The sequence below is a fragment of the Anabrus simplex genome, chromosome 1 (genome assembly GCF_040414725.1).
Source record: "Anabrus simplex isolate iqAnaSimp1 chromosome 1, ASM4041472v1, whole genome shotgun sequence".
NCBI classification, from domain to species: Eukaryota; Metazoa; Arthropoda; class Insecta; order Orthoptera; family Tettigoniidae; genus Anabrus; species Anabrus simplex.
Window position 1 is genome coordinate 692,900,812 of NC_090265.1, and position 16,396 is coordinate 692,917,207.

The window sequence follows — 16,396 nt, forward strand, 5'->3', positions numbered from 1 at the left end:
ATCATTTACAGTTTAAGAGGGACGTTCAAATAAAAGGTACCAAAAGTCATAAAAACCAAACTGGTTGAAAATTTGAATACGCCACTTTGGGATAACGCAGTGCGACACCTAGGGAAGCGAATGTAGTGTCTGGCGTGGTAGTGCGTATTGCACGGGGGCTCTCACATGACGCAAGGTGACGCTCACTGTCTTTTTCAGCGCCCAAGGTCCAATACTCAACAAATTCTTCAAGCACGGAAAAACCATTAACAGCGACGTATACTGTGAAACACTCCGTAGTCTACAAAAGTCCATCAAGAGCAAACGGAGTGGGCTGCACACGGAGGGAGTGATTCTGCTCCGTGATAAGGCTCGTCCACACATCTCCAAGGTCACACAAAGTATACTGGCCAAGTTCAAGTGGGAGCAGCCTGAGCATCTACCCTACAGCCTGGACATGTCACCCTGAGATTTCCATCTGTTTGGTCCGCTAAAAAAAAACCATCTCAAAGGGAAGCGCTTCCACTCGGATGCAGAACTTAAGAACACCATGAAGGACTAGCTCCTGCCACAGCCACAGGAATTCTGGGAGCAGGGAATCCTTCTGCTCGTGAAACAGTGGGTTAGTTGTGCTCAGGCCTAGGGTGATTACTTTTGAACAGAGACGTCGATTATACCCACAGTGTTGTTTTGTACCTTTTCATTTAAACACTCCTCCTATTACGTGACAAAAATGCACTACTGGACGAAATGAAATCAAACGAAAACACAAGTTAAACAAACTAAGCTGAAGTTCACCAAGAAAATACATGTTACACTCCAAACTACATCTATCATTATCATAATCTGTAAACAAACTACATTAGTAAAACAATATAGCCTTTCCTCAGTCATACCTCAGATTACTCTCGATCACATAATTAGGGCACTATCAAAACCATCCTGAAAAAAAGACAAACTAGATCAAATTCCAATATAAACATCTTGATCAAAAATCTAGACAAAGTACATTAGCATCTTTCAAATATACAATGGTTAAAAGTTCTGCAAAACATAACATATTTAAGAATCTGAAACCAGTCAAATAAGTTTGGCTAGTTAACTCTATACATATTATTTTGCTGGAAAAGTAAGTGTGTAATGATATAAAACAGGCCGTATCACATCAATAATACTATTACCTTTACGTCCCACTAACTACTTTTTCGGTTTTTGGAGACGCCGAGGTGCCAGAATTTTATTTTGCAGGAGTTCTTTTATGTGCCAGTAAATCTACTGACATGAGACTGGCATATTTGAGCACCTTCAAATACCACTGGACCGAGCCAGGATCAAGCCTGCCAAGTTGGGATCAGAAGGCCAGCGCCTCAACCGTCCGAGCCACTCAGCCCGGCCTTATGAAATCGTCATTCATGGGACCAGAACAGGGTCGGTGGATAAGAGATATCAGATATTCCGAAGAACCAACAAAAACATTGATTGTAATACAGAAAGGAATGTGAAATAGTTTTGCAGTAACTTAAAAAAAAAATCATATAACACTGACAGTAACAGAGTTGCGAACGGAATTTATTTCCGTACATTTAATGTAACGAACATGAAAAAATGTACAGTTCTGCAGACCTATTGGCCATTACAATATGTTTGTTAAAATATTAAAGCATAGGGTATTGTATAAAAATTGCTTTACAAAACTTAATTCACCTGAAAAAGTCAGCGATATACTTTCGTTTCAAATTTAAAATCCCTGTTTCTGTGCACGCATCCCTCCATTTCTTTGCACACAATACGTCCACAGGTATTGCTGCTGGATGCTGTTTAATGTATTTCAACAGTATGTTGAAAGCATCCTTAGCCACAGAGTGACTCATCGGTTTCTTTTTTACCTTCATTGTATGTATCGTCCTCATTAACATCAGCCTGGAGAACACTGGTAATGATCTAAATATATTTAAGTCGCATTAACTCACTTGTATGTTACGATAAGCACAACAGGAGGATAGTTGGATATCTCTAAAATCATATATCCCGAGGTCAGATATGAGAGACAGTCCTATATTCTGAAAGTGGAAAGGATTTTGAACATTTCTCAGAAGGAAATAAATTATTTTACATAATTATATACAGTGATAAATTATTCCACTGTTCACTCTCTATCATATAGCACGTCTCGGTGCAGGCCTAGTTCCAATGAAAGGGTTTTTGGAGACTTTGGATTCTCTTCATCTTTCTTTGTTCTATATGTTACTACACACAACACAGTCTGTTGTAATCTTCTGAGTGTGCCACTAGATGAAGCGAGGCCTTCTATTTAGTGGCTGCTCGTCTCAAATGTCGATAGCCTGCTAGAAAAAGAAGCTTGTAGGAGTCTTGAACAAAGATGGTAAGGCAATCATCAAGTCACTGTTGCAAATCATACTAAATGAAAGTGAAAAATCTCTGTTGATATGAAGCTAGAAATAATGAAGAAACAGCAGTCTAGAAGCATCTTTTGTGACTGTAGTTTGGAATTCCACTCGCGAAAGATCTGATGCTGTAAGCAAGTAATTAACTACCAGGCATAGATGAGATCACTGCTGTGAACTTCTACACTTCTTCAGTTGGAGTCATGGAGCAAATGAGAATGGCATATAAAGCTTTCCTTCTGATGTGAAACATGCAAATGTGTCGTACTTTCTTTCACAGCTCTGTAAGATCATTTAGATAACAGTTTGATGAATGTTTACCCGAAGTTGAACATCGTATCAGGACAGGCCATGGAAAGTGCGCTGACTTCCGCTATAAATGGGGCAAACTTCCCTCTCCACAATGTAGCTGCAGTCCCCCTAAGCAAACAGTTCGTCATATAGTGGAACAGTGCCCTCTGACTGCTTATCAGGGTAACCCAAAAGACTTTCTTGACCTAAATCCTTCTTGTATAGACTATTTGCAGAGCTTGATGGTGAAATTGTAACCTACATAGTGTATTGAATATTTAATTTGTGATTGTGTGTTTATATTTTTAATGTCATATGCTAAATAAATAAATGCATGCCAAAAGCCTGGATTAAATTCCAAAACTCTTCACAGAGCTCATATGGATTGAGGGCATATGTTGCTGTCGATAGTGATTCGTCCATCAGATGGGGACGTAAAGCCTAGAGCAGACCCCTTGGTAAAATGACAGGAGTAGGCTTTGTGCTGGCATCAGTTTCATCCTCTCCCTTCCTACTTTCTTATATCACATCATTTAATTAATTTCACTAACTCCTCTGATGAGGGTGATGCCAGGAAGGGCATCCAATTGTAAAAACTTGCTACGAAAATTCATCTTGCTTCATGCCCGACCCCGTAGAGAAATGTGTTGGACATACATAAAAGTGAATTCCATAATATTTACTCTCAGGTGCAGCAGATTTGAGTTTTCTGTCTATGAATGTTCCGTAATAAAAAAATGTAAACAAAAAAAGGAATTATGGAAAATAAATCATTCTACTGTAAATTTATAACTAAATATTTGTCTAAATGAGGAAATAAAGCAGCCCACTGTCACTACTTTTCAAGTGACCACCAACAACCCCCAAAGAATACATCACTGCACAGATGTAGGAAATACTAGAAGAATTAGAACTAACCATAACAGAATGTAGAGTAGTATTTGACCTAACAGAAGTCTTCAGGAAAAAACATTTCCCTGAAGTTAATCTCATTTCACACAGCACAAACTCAAAAAGGAGCATCATGCATTTTATTCAGTCATGAATGTATCAATCTAAATTGTAGGCCCATTATATTATACAGCCTTACAATGAATTAAATGAACAGATTATATCACACTGTTCCACTTATATGCATTAGCTATGTAACATATTATAATCATTCACTGGAAAATCAGCAAGTGCATTAAACCAATATGTTTAGGTTAGAAAATGTCAAACATGACCAAAACTCTATTTACATTGCATCATGGTCAAAGCAAATTATTGTTTCATTCCAGATCAGTCAGAACTATAATGGAGATTCAGATTCCAATTGTGAAAACAAAATATCAGAGCCCAATTACATTTCCCAATTATGGCTTCAAGTCTTTAAATAACACCAAAGAAAACACAGGAAAGACTTGTGCAGTTTGCACCTCTAGACAATGTACTATGCAGTTAATGTCCCTTTAACTTGAGAAATACCCATTGTGTTAAAATTATGAATTGATATGTATTTCAATACATCTACCAAGGTAAGTTTTGTACATAGAAGCACCCTTAATATGCCTATTGTGTGTGCCAAAATTTAAATTGTGAGTACTTTTTCAGTGAAATTAATTCATTTAGTAACACAAAATGAATAAGTTTTAATCTGAAGGACTTTTATATTAGAGCAAACATGTTCCTTCTTCCTATATTTAATTTCAACACTTGTATACTGTAGATGAAGTATATAGGCCTAGTCAGTAAAAATCAACCATAGAAATGGAGATAATTAATTCATGTATCAGTAATCAACAGAGTAATAATGTATGGTTTTAAGAAAAACAAAACTAACTTCAAATTCTATGAGACTATTATCTTACGTAACACGCCATGGGGCTTTCAGTTTTTCATGGAATCCATACAACTGCAATGTGACATTTCATTTTGAAAATCTCACTTGCAACCACAATTTAAAACAAGACCACCTTACCAAGAAAGTGGTGAAGAAGTCATTCAACTATTAACACCCATGGTTGTGGAAGTTCATAAAAGTCAGCAGACAAAGTTCTAACATAACAAACCAGATGACCACTGAGTACAACTTGTTTCACATTCAGATGCTGTGTTTTTAAACTTGCAGTAAATTACGTTGAGCAACATTCAACTACTACAGCTGCTGATGTGATGTTTATGAGATCCTGGCTTAGTACTGCATCATCCAGCAGGTTCTAATCAGTGTAGCAAAAGACACTAAGAGAATTTCTAAAGAAAAGCATCAGTGACTGATATTTGTGATGCACAAGGTGTTTCTGTATGAAAATAGCGTATTTTCATTCTGAAATGTATTCTTTCCTTTAATCTTTTAAAATACTGTAAAATAAAGTTTTCAATTTCCAGTTTGGATTAACCAGACTCCCAGATTGCCAGTACTTTAGCGTTGTCGTCTGCTGATATTCGTATCCAAATATTAATTTAATAATAATGTTAATGTTATTTGCTTTACGTCCCACTAACTACTTTTTAAGGTTTTCGGAGACGCCGAGGTGCCAGAATTTAGTCCCGCAGGAGTTCTTTTACGTGCCAGTAAATCTACCGACATGAGCCGACGTACTTGAACACCTTCAAATACCACCGGACTGAGCCAGGATCGAACCTGCCAAGTTGGGGTCAGAAGGCCAGCGCCTCAACCGTCTGAGACACTCAGCCCGGCAAAAAAAAAAATTAATTTATCACGTGCAATTCTTTCATTATCTCCATGATCTACGCACATGTCTTTGATAGCTTAGCAGACCAATCCTGGCATGAAACATGTGGCTACACTAAATGGAATGGCGTATGGCATTTAGTGCTGGGAATGTCCGAGGACATGTTCGACTCGCCAGGTGCAGATTTTTCGATTTGACTCCCGTAGGTGACCTGCGCGTTGTGATGAGGATGAAAAGATGTTGAAGATAACACATACACCCAGCCCTCGTGCCAGCCAAATTAACCAATGATGGTTAAAATTCCCGAGCCTGCCAGGAATCGAACCCGGGTCCCCTGTGACCAAAGGCCAGCATGCTAACCATTTAGGCCTAGCCATGGAGCCGGACGCAGCTACAATGAATGCATGTAATGGAAGGTGTAGGACGTGTCTGGGCCTGATATAATGTAAGTCTCTTGACATTTCTGTTCTTCATTCCTTTAATGTTCACATTCAAACTGTGCAACATCACCTGAACTGGTTGTGTGCCAGCGTGTACGATCTTCACTGGCACATCAAGTACTCAGATTGATGTTTGTGCTCAGGGTCTTCTTGAGTTGAGAGCCACCACTGTACTGGCTACATCAGTGACCCTTACTTGACTATCTGAACTGATCCCTAGGATCAGTGGTGTTTTTTCATGTGAAACAGATCTTTGAAAGACTTGTGAATGTATGACTCAATATTTTCCTTCTTCTACACACATTCCTTAAGAGGTAAATTGGAAGTTTATTGTCTTTCACAATTTCTTTTATGAAGGAAGGTGAAGTTTCCTACTGTATAATGGGTTGCAGGGTTCTAGGCTCTATTTACTTGCAGTAGTTGAAAAGGTTAATCTTAAATTGCATGTGTTATCATGGGTGTCATCTATTGGTCTGACTGAACCCCATTGACCCAATGATTGACAGGGGTGTAAGGGATTGGGATTTTGTTATAAGTGTTATTTTTTAACATACATGGTAAACACTGTTAATTTCGTTATCATTTGACTTCCAGAACCAGTAGTTGACAAGAGGTGTCAGGCATTGGCTCGTTGATTCGTTTTACAATTTTTCTCTTTTTTTGTCCCTAGATTCAAAATGTAAAAATATATTAAATTATTCACAAGAGACATGGCTGATGCAGTAGAAGTGAGAAATTAGAGTTCTATGATGGTAGCAGCCAAGGGAGTTCTCTTAGGGTGACAATCTATAAAGTCATTTGATTTCATTGTTTATGTGGCTTGAATTTTTAAAACTTTGAAGACTGATTTCATCGCAGTTTTACTTCAAAGACATATCATAGGTTTTCTTAATTTGAAGACAGACTCCATCTCTTTTTTAAACTTTAAAGTCTGATTTCATTTATTTCTACTTTTGAGACTGACTTTTTATATTTTTAAAGTACTAGCAACTGTTTTTCTTGACTAACACTATTAGAAATGTTCCTTCTTGTAACAATGATCTAAAATGTTTTTGTGTTTTAAGATTGGGCCAAGACTTATGTCATCTATTGGGAATCTTGACTTGAGGGGTGTCACCTATCAGGACTAACGCAAAACGTAAGGATAAATTTAACTAACAATAGTTGAATAAATAAAATCAATAACTAAACCCATATTCCAGCAGGGGATACTCCAGGGCACGTAAGCTAGTTTCTTGTTCAATAAAATAGCATTATGTGTAAGCACAGTTCTCATTTTGTCATTTTTTCTCTTAACGGTGTCATCAATATGTACCTTTACCTAAGGCAGGATCATAAAGTGACAACTAGCAACAGAATTCTAGATAGCATGTACTTCCAGACTGGTAAACATGAATGATAACTGTTTTGGCTGAGTCAGTCAGATTTTCAATGCTAAATATCCTGACAAAGTAAAATAACACTCGTGAGCATCAGAACAGAACTCACCATTTACACACTATGGGATATGAACTGATATTTCAGATTAATGACATAAGGAGTAAAATGGTTACTTCAAGGTGGTGATTGGTGGTGATTGTTTTAAGAGGAAGTACAACTAGGCAACCATCCTCTATATAACACTAATCAGAGGGATAAAAGGAAGGGACTCGACACTTCCAAAAGTGAAGTTATCGGCCAAAGGAAGACAAGGGCCACGAAGGACGTGAAAATGAAAGACTCCCTAGCCCTCGCAAACCTAATAGCGTCGGGGTCGGAAAAGAACAAGAGTTGATCAAGGAAGATCTGATAGGATAGATGAAAGTGAGGAGCCGGGCACAAGTAAGTGGAAGCAATGCCAGGACTCAGCTGAGGGCCCCGTGGTCGCCAACCCACGCTCCAAAGTTCAGAGCCCCTGAAGCCCCTTTTAGTCGCCTCTTACGACAGGCAGGGGATTCCGTGGGTGTTATTCTACCGCCCCCACCCACAGGGGGAGGTTACTTCAAGAACCATCTTCATATTTACAGTTACCGCCATGACACGTAAACTTAAAACAACCGAGCGAGTTAGCCGTGCAGTTAGGGGCGCGCAGCTATGAGCTTGCATCCGGGAGATAGTGGGTTCGAGCCCCACTGTCGGCAGCCCTGAAGATGGTTTTCCAGTTTTCCCATTTTCACTCCAGGCAAATGCTGGAGCTGTACCTTAATTAAGGCCACGGCCGCTTCCTTCTCACTCCTAGCTTTCCTGCCCCATCAATGCCAAAAGACCTATCTGTGTCAGCGCAACATAAAAACTAATTGTAACAAAAAAAAAACTTAAAACACATTCACACTTTCAGAATAACTTAAAATTATCAGTTACTATTCTACTATAATTATTTGCAACCCAATTATGTTCATGGCATGTTGAAATCCCATTTCACTAGGAGTTTACCATAGTAAATGATTGAACATTTGAATGATAAATGAGCTGATCTAAATTAATATCATTGTTGCACCTAGGAAAATCGTTATGTGAAATATTTCAGCTTACAATTTTGACTGGTAAGGTTCTGTCATCTAAGGCTCAATACTGTGCAAATTATTTCAAAGAATTTTTATTCTTAATGATATATGTGTTGCAGGTCAGTATCTTTCCAACAGCATCGTCACATAGCAGTTTAGCCATTTTAAATATTAGTTAAGTCTCACTGTGGCTTGGTCAGTTGTGCTGAGTGTGATTTTTTTAGCATAGACCTACAATACCATACCTGCCATCTTTACAAAACAAAAAATCAGGAGATTTTGATATGAAAATCAGGAGGTACAATTGGTCAAAGCAGCTTGTTCTACATGTCTTGCACAACACAGGAGTATTTATTGTCTCAAAACCAGACTGTTGCTACATGAGGCTACAAGGCTAAAAATTACATAGCTCTATTCCCTCACAAGAAGTATGTAGGCGAGTTGATCGTTCTCCGATAAGCCTTCCGAAAATAGTATGAACTCATGCTCCACCCATGTGAATCAGTCATGCCATTACTCAGCAAAGGCATAGATTAATATACTGCATCACACGCCTACATGATTGAAGATAAAAATTTCATTGTTCCGTATTGAAAAGTATCACAGTTAAAATTGAAATAATAAATAAAGAGGTTCAACCTATTCAATACCAAAGAATAAGAAATGCAGTGATTACAGTCTTATTTAATAATAAGTAGAAGTGGTACCGGTTTCGACCCTAGTCCAGGTCATCATCAGCCGATTAAAACACGAAAAACAATGCATAGGATAAAGAAGATAAAAGATCAAGTTCACACCGGATCAGTAGAAGAGGCAATATAAAAAATGACGGTAGATATTGTAAAATTCAGAAGAAGTAAAATGCAAGTCACTTAAAAGAAACAGTGTGTAATTTTCTGAGCGGCAGTATGGCACACGCAATGTTAGGCAAAGTCTTATAATGTTTATGAAAAGCGGCGGTTAAATGAGTTAGCTTGTATACACTGTTAGGCACAAAGTCATAACACAATCGAACACATATGAAGATCCATAGTACATAGTACTTCTTTACCTACACGATTATGTGAAGCATAATGCTATTTTTATCAAGTAATAAATTAAAAAACACCAGAATTGTGCCCAAATGGCTCCTAAAATCTCTAGAAATGTCACTAGTCGCATCTTTGAAATTCTGTCACTAAATTACTTTAAAAAACCTCCAAATTTAGCGACCAGTCTCTAGAATCAACTAGACTGATGTGAATGAATGCGAACATAGCAGCACGCAAGAACTGGACTGACAATCGATATACGAGTCGCGATATACAGGTTTCAATAAACATTTGTGCGCATTTCTCGTATTAATAAATGTCAATATTTCATCTGAAAGCGGCCAATGAGGGAAGGACTTCCGGCCACTGGCGTACAAAGTTGAAATAGTGGGATTTCAAAACAAATGTTTGAAGTTCACAAAAAAAAAAAAAATCGGGAGGCGGGAAAAACTGTTGAAAATCGGGAGTCTCCTGCCTAAATTGCATATATATTGGCAGAACAAAACGAGGGTGTACCAACAAATGGACAAAAATTTGGGCCAGTCAGGAGAGTAAAACTAGAGACATTTTGCAAACAGTAACAGCAGATTTAAATGTACAGATTTCTACAGTTTCAGATTGGGTCAAAATGAAAGACTGACTAGATGAACATTCCTCCTCGATACCCAGTAAGAAAACTATGAAACCACCACAGAATAAACAAGTGCTAAATCATGCATGAAGTCCCCCAGAGCAGCCGACTGTCGGCCATCCAAGATGATTTTGTGTGTGCGGTTGAAGCAAAAATTTGTGAGGACAGATGTTTCCCAATTGTGTCACTCTCTCTGCTTTGGGTGGCTTTCACCACAGGCAGTGGCATTCTATGATGAAAGCACACTAAAAATTGGTGCCCCGTTATGACTAGTGCCCTAATAATGGTGGTGACTAGGTGAAGAAGTAGTTTAAGGTGTGTGGAATCCAAAGAAAATAAAAATGTTTTCAAAATGATGTGTTTCTTTGAAGAAAAACAGTTGGTACAACATTATTTTCAGAAGATATTAAAATTATTGATAAAAGCCTTTTCCACCACCTTGATCTATTTTGTAAAAACATAGGCTAATTTCAACACACCAGATGGACACTTGTCATCAACAATAGACACTCCTCTATAATTGACCACACTTGAACTAAAAGAAGGCACTGCACCCACCCCATCAAATGCCAGCTAGGCTCTTTATTATGCAACCTTGAAAATTCACGAGCCAAGTCGGTCTAGACCGCCACGAAATGCACTGTCGTGTAGGTTGGAGTTACTTGCCTAGACAGGCCTGTCCTTCAAGCAGCATACGTGCAGCAAGGCCAGGTAGTCAACCACTGAATCAGTATCTTTTTTACAAGTTTTGTTTTATGTCGCACTGACACAGATAAGTCTTATGGCAATGATGGGATAGGAAAGACCTAGGAGTGGGTAGGACGTGGCTGTAGCCTTAATTAAGGTACAGACTCAGCATTTGCCTGGTGTGAAAATGGGAAACCACAGAAAACCATCTTCAGGGCTGCTGACAGTGGAGTTTGAACCCACCACCTCCCGGATGCAAGCTCACAGCTGTGCGCCCCTCACCGCATGGCCAACTCACCCGGTTGAATCAGCATCATAATTTTAATAGGTTATCCTGAACATGAAAATCCTGATCTTTTCTGTGGTGTAACATGAGGGCTGTTTCTTTATTAGTGGCAACTTTCAATTTCAACGGATACAAATAAGATACCTAAATGAAACTCTACAGTCTTCAATGCAGTCGTCCGCAATGAATGTGTACAACCTGTCCCCTGCATGGTATGAATGGAACAGTCTACCACCAGAAGAATTTCGGGAACAGTTCAGAAGCACAAGCCACAGCCTTAGATTCTATGTCCATCTCTCAGGCTAACTCATGAACCATCTGAGTTGTCCACTCCCAGTAACCCACCAAGAAGCTGGATGTCCTCATTACCGACATAAGGGTGACCTGGCTGAGGCATGTTGACTACACGCTGTTGTCTTCCATCATTTAAGGCTTTCACCCACTGTGCCACGGTCCTGTGAGGCAATGCCGAATTCCTGTAAGCCTCATAAAGGCCTTCAAGTCACTATTGTGCTGTGTGGCCTTAGGTACATTCAATTTTAACCCAGCTGTGCTTTACCCGTTTCAAGAACATTTTGGATAACTAACCATTCGACCAGCCTCCCATAGACAACGCAATTCTTTGTATCATAGCGCATGTGCAGAGCGTTGAATGGAGGAGTCTGTGTACTGTACTATCAGGTAGGTTGGGTACCCCCCAAATGTGTGTATAGTACTCGGCACGTACAGGGTCTTTTTTTGGCTAGCTACGTAGCACCACTCAGAGCACGGCACAGCTGGCGCAATGACACTCCGTTGCTAGCAGGTATAATGCGCGCTTTTCCTCTCTACTACTCACGGCAATTCAGACTTATAGAAATCCATTTCTAGTTAAACTATTTAGTCTAAAACCTACCTGGCATTACATTTGATGTTCAAAATGTTGTACCTCAGCTGTCAAATACACCTGACACCTCGTGAATACGTTTGCAGACACTCGGCGGATCTCAGTCCATGTGAAACTTGTGCAATGTTATCTTGTAGTTGTTCTCTTGTGTAAGGGTTGTTCACATACACTTTTCCCTTCAACATCCCCCACAGGTAATAATAATAGGGATTTAAATCAGGAGATCTAGGGGGATAATTAACCACACGATCTTCGAAAACTTCCTGTATTACCTCCATAGACCGATTAGCAGTGTGTGCCGTCACATTATCTTGCACACCTACAGTAACTATTACGCCTTTCTTCTTCCGTCAGCTCTTGAAAGAATGGTCTGAAAATGAGGTCTATATATCAATCAGTATTTATTGTTTCACAGAAAAATGTAGGTCCTATAATTCTGCGAGCACTTACTGCACACCAAACTCCTATCTTTACATCATGAAGTGGACAGACATGCAGCGGGTGAGGATTTTCTGCACACCAGTAGCAACTGTATTGACTATTTACATAGCCACTTCAGTGTAGCCTTGCTTCATCGCCATAAAAGTTCTGGATCAACATACCCATCGTGAACTGACTGAAGCAACCAGTTACAATACCGAGCCCTAGTGAAAGTGTCAGGTCCTCTTAAACACTGGGCAGGGGTGGGTTTGTACGGTTTTGCTTTTAAGAGTTTTGATGCTTTGCGGGCAGAAGATAATGACACATTAGCTTGTACAGCGAGACCCCGACAGGGATTTTGTTCAATTTCTTTCCAAGAGAGCTCCTATTTTGTCAAGCTTTTCCTCTGATAAAAGGTTCGTCGCCTGCGTGATTTCTTGTTAAGAATGGACCCGGTGGTGCGGAACTTCTTTATTAATTTACGTATCATACTCCAATGGGGAGGGAGGATGCCAGGAAATTTGCGAATGAATCGAAAGCAGCATTTTGTATAGAATGCTTCGCATAGCACAACGCAATGAATACACGCTGTTCTACTGTATACATCGCTTGTTAAACACACTTACTTTCGTATTCCTATAGAAACCACACTATTTTAAAGCGAACACATCGAACACGCTACCAATACCACAGATGTTGAACTAAACTATTGCAATGAAGCAATGGTTATCGCTATTGTACTGCATTAGATCATCTTAGCCGGTCATGAAGCAATATATCTCTTGACAAATGAGTCACCCGGCTGCGCTTCTGTGCGTATTCCCCTGACACACGGAACGAGCTAAAAAAAAAAAAAAAAAAAAAGATCCTGTATTTTGAATGTTTCATCACTGCTGCCAACTTGACTAGTAACGTATTGAAATCACGAGACCTACCCATCGACAAATAACCTCAATGTAAGTAACAATAATGGAGGTTCCCTTACCCAAGTAAACGATCAATCAAAATATTCATAATTAAGTCAGTTGTCCAGCTCAATGAGAAATTAAGGAAATAAACACTTTCTCACAGTCACTCAATTTAATGTTCCATATTTCTGCCTTTATTTTGACATATGCATTACTATAACCGCATTCTTCGGTGTTTGCCCAATGTAAATAATTGAGCTCCCTTCTTGAAATTTGCTATGACTTGTCTGACTTATGTGAAATCACGCGGTAATAACACCCACAAGCAAATACATTACATGTAAATATCATATGCCGTAAGTTAATATGAATACACAAAGGCTAAGTCTGCAAACAGTACTAAAGTCCTAAAAGACAAGGTTAGGTTGATAATGAAATTACTTTTAATGTGAACTGAACTGATCATTATAGAGAAGGTAACTTTCTCCTTTTTGGAAAAATTCTTGCAAATAAGGGAAGATCATCACTGGGGTAATCACATAAATGGTATTGTAAATAAAGCGTACACATCTCTGCACATGGTTATGAGGGTATATAGGGCTTGTAGCAAAGATGTAAAGGAGACGGCACATAAGTGCACAGAGTGCGCCGATCTCTCTGGCCTAAGACGGAGCCTTGGCCTGCAGGAAACACTCGAACACATACTAGCCGATGACGCGACTACTGCTGATCTCGTCATCCGCTTTATGTGCGACAGTGGACTTATCAAGGGTATATAAATTACAAGTGTACTGTTACTCAGGGAACATACGTTGATTCAGTGGTGGTGGTAGTTGTTTTAAGAGGAAGTACAACGAGGTAATCATCCTATCTGAACAAATAAGTGGAAGAAAATTTTAAAATATAAAAATGAAATTATTTATTCAATAAAGTAATTTGGAAACGCAGTACAAAATAAAACAAAAAACTAGAATTAGGCCGAAAGGATTACTAATATATCAAAAGGGAATGTATGTTCCCTGAGTAACATTACACTTGTAATTTATATACCCTTGATAAGTCCACTGTCGCACATAAAGCGGATGACGAGATCAGCAGTAGTCGCGTCATCGGCTAGTATGCGTTCGAGTGTTTCCTGCAGGCCGAGGCTCCGTCTTAGGCCAGAGAGATCGGCGCACTCTGTGAGGATGTGGGCCACGGTGAAGTCGGCATCACAAGAACACACTGGGGGGGGTCTTCCCTCTTTAGGAGATAAGAGTGCGTGGATCGTAAATGAGCTATCCTCAGCCTGCATAGTACTATGGCCTCTCTCCGTGAAGGTCGGAAAGAGGACCGCCACACGGTAGTTGTCTTCTTAATTGCTCTCAGCTTGTTGGGAGTTCGGATATCTAGCCACTCCGATTCCCAGGACGCCAAGATGGTTCGACGTAGCTGAGAACAAATATCCTTTGCAGGTACATTGATTGGTCTTGGAGGTAAAAGTACAGCTTCCTTTGCAGCTTCATCCGCAAGTTCGTTTCCTGCAATCCTAACGTGGCTTGGAAGCCACCCGAAAGTGATTATGGTGCCAGCATCCCATAACCTGGCTAGAAGGTCATGTATCTGCCGCACCAGTGGGTGTTGCGAGAAACAGGTTTCAATAGACTGCAGAGAGCTTAACGAATCGGTACACAACAGAAAGTGGCTTCTTTCGTCACGCAGTGCAAACTGCAGAGCCTTTAAGATGGCGTAAAGCTCTGCAGTATACACGCTACATACTTTCGGGAGCGAGATCTTCGTGCTGATATCATCAATGACGAAAGAGCAACCAACATTATCTCCGATTTTTTAACCATCCGTGAAGATAAGTCTCGCAGCCGGATATTGGTGAACAAAGTCCTGGAAATACCTCCGATAAACGGAGGAATCCGTGTTCACCTTGGGTCCACGTAGCAGATCTAGACGTATATCCGGTCGCGGAACCAATCACGGAGGTACCTCGCTAAGAGTTCTTTCAATACAACCACCGATATCAATATTCAAATCATGACACAAGCTATCAATCCGAAACCCAACCGGCCGTGTGGCATTCGGCCGGTCTTGGTACCGCTGGTGGTATTGAGTACGATAGATGCATTGATAGCTTGGGTGTAGCGGCATTTCACGAATTTTGGCAGCGTACGTGAGGAGTAACAGCTGCCTCCTTATCCGTAAAGGTGGAACTCCCGCTTCAGTGAGTAGGCTGGGAATGGGGCTAGTACAGGAAGCACTGGTTGCCAGCCTTACTCCACTATGGTGAATACTGTCTAAAAGGCTCAGCGTAGATTTTGATGCTGAGCCATAAGCCGCACTTCCATAGTCAATCCGGGAGAGGACCGTAGCCGTGTAAAATCGCAGCAGTACCGCACGGTCAGCCCCCCACGAAGTGCCGCTGAGAAACTTAAGCATGTTAAGTATCTTCATGCAGGCAACCTTCAACTGACGGATGTGGGGCTGCCACGTAAGTCTCTTATAAAAATGGAGACCCAGGAATCTGCAGATGTCAACCAATGGTAAGACACTATTTCGCAAGCGGAGCTCTGGTTCGGGATGCACAGGCCGACGTCGACAGAAGTGTACAACTGAGGTTTTCGCTGCTGAAAAACGAAAACCGTGTTGCAGGGCCCATCTGTCGACTCGGTTAAAAGCTTACTGTAGCTGTCTCTCAGCAAACGCCACCCTTCCGGAGCTGTAATGAAAAGCTAAGTCGTCTACAAACAGCGAAGGAACGACTGCGGGCCCAGCAGCGGCAACTATGCCGTTGATGGCGATTGCGAACAGCGTGACACTCAGTACCGATCCCTGAGGTACTCCATTTTCCTGAACATAATATTGAGAAAATGCATTCCCTACACGGACTCGTAAGAGACGGAGGGACATGAAGTTTTCAATAAACGTTGGCAAATTTCCCCGAAATCCCCACTGGTGTAGTGTGGAGAGAATCCCATATTGCCAGGTAGTGTCGTAAGCTTTCTCCAGATCAAAAAACAGGGCGACTAGGTGTTCCTTCCAGAGAAAGGCCTCCTGAATGGCGCTCTCCAGTCTGACCAGATGATCAGTGGCAGACTGATGAGAGCGAAAACCACACTGGTAGTTAGATAAGAGACCCTCCTTTTCCATGGCCCACACAAGACGCCGGTTAACCATCCTTTCAAATAGCTTACAGAGACCATTTGTAAGGCATATTGGCCTATAACTATCCAGAAGTTTTGGATCTTTACCTGGCTTGGGAATAGGTATCACAATTCCCTCACGC

The 16,396-nt window shown here is 40.4% G+C and overlaps 1 protein-coding gene across 3 annotated transcripts in view; it reads right to left on the bottom strand.

Annotated features, from left to right (window-relative positions):
• The window catches only part of Neurochondrin (neurochondrin), a 35,688-nt gene that overhangs the window by 186 nt on the left and 19,106 nt on the right, over positions 1 to 16,396 (bottom strand). For 2 of the 3 annotated variants that reach the window (XR_010858531.1, XM_067135956.2), the window contains exon 2: positions 876 to 921. The exons of the other annotated variant lie outside the window; for it this stretch is intronic. The gene's annotated coding sequence lies outside the window, so the exon portion shown is untranslated. The remainder of the gene's footprint in view (positions 1 to 875; positions 922 to 16,396) is intronic. 3 annotated transcript variants of the gene reach the window in all.